Source organism: Arachis hypogaea, chromosome 13, assembly GCF_003086295.3.
Source record: "Arachis hypogaea cultivar Tifrunner chromosome 13, arahy.Tifrunner.gnm2.J5K5, whole genome shotgun sequence".
Classification (NCBI taxonomy): Eukaryota; Viridiplantae; Streptophyta; class Magnoliopsida; order Fabales; family Fabaceae; genus Arachis; species Arachis hypogaea.
In genome coordinates this window covers 128,653,088-128,657,167 of record NC_092048.1, presented here as the reverse complement: position 1 = coordinate 128,657,167, position 4,080 = coordinate 128,653,088, and positions in this window count along the sequence as shown.

Here is a 4,080-nt window from a genome sequence, read left to right as displayed (position 1 = left end):
CAGATTTATTTATAGCGGTATAATAAAAAGATTATGAAACGCCAAATATATATTTATATTTAATTGATAGCTGATTTTTAAATATAGCTAACATGATTTGTTTATGTTATGTAATATAATCATAACAGATTTGGATTTATTCCATATTATGGTGCCAAATTTCTAGATCTCTCTCGTCTGCTTATGCATATGACATAATTACAAAATGTCTAGAACATTAGAAAGCAAGAGCAGTATCTTCTTGTGGAAAGGAACCACCCCCCCCCCTCCCCCTTTTTCCTCTTCCCCGCAAAAAAAAAAAAAAAAAAAAAAGGAAATTATGACTCACATTTATTGGGTTAAATGTTGACAGCAATCAATAGCTACCCACTATACATGAATATCCAGTGATATAACTGATATTACACTATAGATAAGAATATTATATTAGTGAAAATAAGAAAGACACGTACACATTAGGAAATGTTGTACACAAAATAGTCCACATCATCATATATATCTCATCTTCACTGCTATAAAGGCCCTTGTAAGAATCCAATTATCCTTGAAATGGTAACTTAGATCTTTTTTATCCATCATATGCCTCGGCAGAAAAATTGTTGCTACTCAATTAGGAAATGTTGCCCTAAATATAATCAGCTATAAACTAGTATAATGATGTGTACGAGTTAATTAACAAATTTTAGTTGGCCATTTCTGATACCAAATTTTTCATATATATTTTGTGCAAACTTTGATTGTTTTGTTCACTTACATTCATCATTATCTCTTTTGTTGTCTTATTTAAAGCTTTCAAATCATGATTTGAGCAAGAAACACTGCTGGCCTTAATAAAGCTTTTGGTGTCATTCAAAAGTGTATATATATAAAAGCCATTTTCTTTTCTTTAGAGACTTATGCTACGTGACTATCCTAACTAACTAATAAATTTATTGTCTTCAAAGAGAATTTATCATTAGACTTATTTACTAGGCTGACTAATGTATAAACGATTTTCACTGCGACAGTTATTTTTAAAAGATTATGAGATGTAGTTTAAAATATCTTTAATTGCTCAAACAAAGTTTAAAATAATAGCATAAGAGTAAGGATATTGAGATATTATAAAATATAATATTAAGTACAAATTTTTGGTTAGGAGAGAGTTTCTTAGTTTGAGGTATCTTTTTCATAAAAAGATTGGGTTTTAAGTTGTAGTTTGTTCCATTTGGATTTTGAACTTTATATTTTCGTGAGATAGAGCAGTAGTTTGACTCCACCCTCTATTATTATAGGATCAGTAGGCGATCAATTTTTCTTTTCTTCTCCTAGCAATATGCTTAAATAGTGGCCTCATGAGAAGATACAAGGACCAAGGAGAAAATACCAGAACCAAATTTTCACTTAGCTCTGATATCAACTTTTATTAGGATATTATTAATAATGTAAATATGTAGTTCTATTAGATATAAATTAAACAAGAGTAATATCAATAACAAAATAACATCTAATAAACTAATACTGAATAATAATACTCAATATGATCGAATAATATGAATTTGTATTGTAATTCAGAAACTTGAACGAAATACAAGGATATTTATTCAAGATACAAAGATTGCAACGAAAGTTTAAATATGTTTCAGAGTATGAGAGATAGATTGTATAAGACTTCATTAGTACAGGTGGAGAGAAGCATCAAGGACTCGCTAGTCTTGGTGGTGAAGGGATCGGATTTCTAGAGCGGCAGAGGGTGATACCTGCAAAGACATTCTAATGACTAAGTTAAAATGGATCTAAAGAGTACAGGTGAGGAATAGGAATATGTAACGTACTTGAGAGAGCTCTTGATTTTCTTTATATAATTTATGTCATTATCTTATTTTATCTTATTGGCTAAGATAAGAAAATTATTTGAATTTGAATATTAGTTAAGAATTTGGGATCTCCAAGCTTTTTTTTGGGCTGTGTGGCGAGGACCTAGACCCGAGAAGCCAGGTTACTACTTAGCCGTTTAGGAGATCTGGAACCAGGGCCAAAACACACACATATATGTAGTCCATCTCTAGAGGCTGATCACTTTCACTTTTTTCTTAATAGCATCAAGAAAAAATTAAATTAAAAAAAAAGACTAAATAGTAAAATATAGTAGTAATAATAAATATATGTAAAGTATAAGAAAGAATGTCTCAAAAATAACTATATAGATTGGAAGAAAATAAATTTTGCAAGTAAATGCTTACAGTATGTTTAGATGAAAGAAAGATCGAAAATGGGAGGAAAGGAAATGAGAGGAAATAAAATAGAAGAAAAAGTTGATTTTTTTTTTTTTTGTGTTATTTGCATTGGATGAAGAGAAAATGGATAAAAAAAAAATAGGAGAAAATTTTCTTTTGTTTGGATAGAAGAAAAAGTACGAAGAGAGAAAATTATACTCAAATAAAATTACATTAATACCCTTACCTATATTATATATAAATTATAATTTATTAATATATTCAAATCATTTTTCTATTAGAAAAAAGTCATCCAATATTTCAAGATTTTAACATATTATCTTTGTTACCAATAATATTTTTTTAAAGTTATCCTTTTTTTATTGTCTTTTAAATGTCATAAATAAAAAGATGCATAATTATTTTTTAAATATATAAAAATAAATAATTTCATAAAAGAATAATAAAAATTACTCATAGGATATCATTAATCTCTTTAATCATATTTAAGGAAAAGTTTCACTAAATCGTCTTTATAAAATAAAATATGGTGTTTACTTCGATACAATGATAAAGTCATAGGACAAGTAATAACAAGTCATGTGGAATTTATTTTCCACATCAGCATTTATTTTCTTTTTAAATATATATTATATCACCACTTTTACTAATACACCCTTTTAATTAAATAAAAATAAAAAATATTTTTTATTTAATTTTATAAAAAATCTTAAACATCCTTACTTTATTTGATTAGACAAAAATACCCTTTTAAATTAATTAAATTTTAGAATTCAATTAATCCTAATTTTATAGTTTCAAATAATTTAAACAACAAAACAAAAACATATCAAGAAAACAAAAAATCAAAATTATTCTTTCATCGTTCTTCATCTTCTCAAGTTGCTCTCAATTTCATTCAATCTCCGCTGCTGAATCCATTCCTGTCACCACAACGACACTGTTCCTGCTTCGGGTATGAGAAGCACATTTCATTACTTGGCTTTGCTGTGAAAGTCCCAATTTTCTTAATCATTCGTGCCCCCCCTCTGAAGCAAAGCAGTGAAAGTCCCAAACCAAAATGGCAAAACCCTAGCCCTAGGTTCTTTGCCGCCGCCGTCCCTAGGTTCTCAGCACTTCCGCTTCTTCCTCTTCCCCCTGTCCGGAACCCAGGTAGCTCGGCACGTCGTCCTCATCCTCACTGGCTTCTCTGTTCGTGGCTTGGAGCAGCTCGCCGTCGGGTCACTACTTGCCGTCGTCTCTGCTCTCGCCATCATCTCGCCGGTTGCCACCGTGTCTCCGTCGAAGGTTAGTGGTCCTGTTTTCAATTCTTTGCATCTGCTTCTTCCTTTTAATTTTGCTCTGGTTGCTGAATGCTCGGTTTTTCTTCTTCCTTTTAATTTCTAAAATTTTTGTTCAAATGTTCTTGTAATGTTTGTTGCTGTGTTGTAATTGTTGGGTTGTTGAATGATTATTTGATCTTCATCATCATCATCATCAACAATGTCACTTCTTATTTCTTAATAAGCTCTTTAAAAGAGGCGTTTTCGCCACTCGCGGGTGATTTTCCCCACTTCTCTCACCTTTTAATTACTGATTCCGTTCTTGAAAGACCAATTTTTGACATATATCCATGCTTTATTACTCGATTTGAGTATTGAGATTCGCCCACTCTTTCCTTTATATATTTGTAAATCGTACATTACAGTTTGTCAAATTCAAATGCTTGCTCTTATAATAAACATTCAGAGCTGTCAGTTGGATTTGAGTGGATGCTTTTGCAATTTATTACATGGATACTCTTCATTATGTAGCAACTCTAAACACGATACTTGTTGATCTTGGTAATCTGTAGTAAAACATGTCTTAACCTGTTGATGTCACG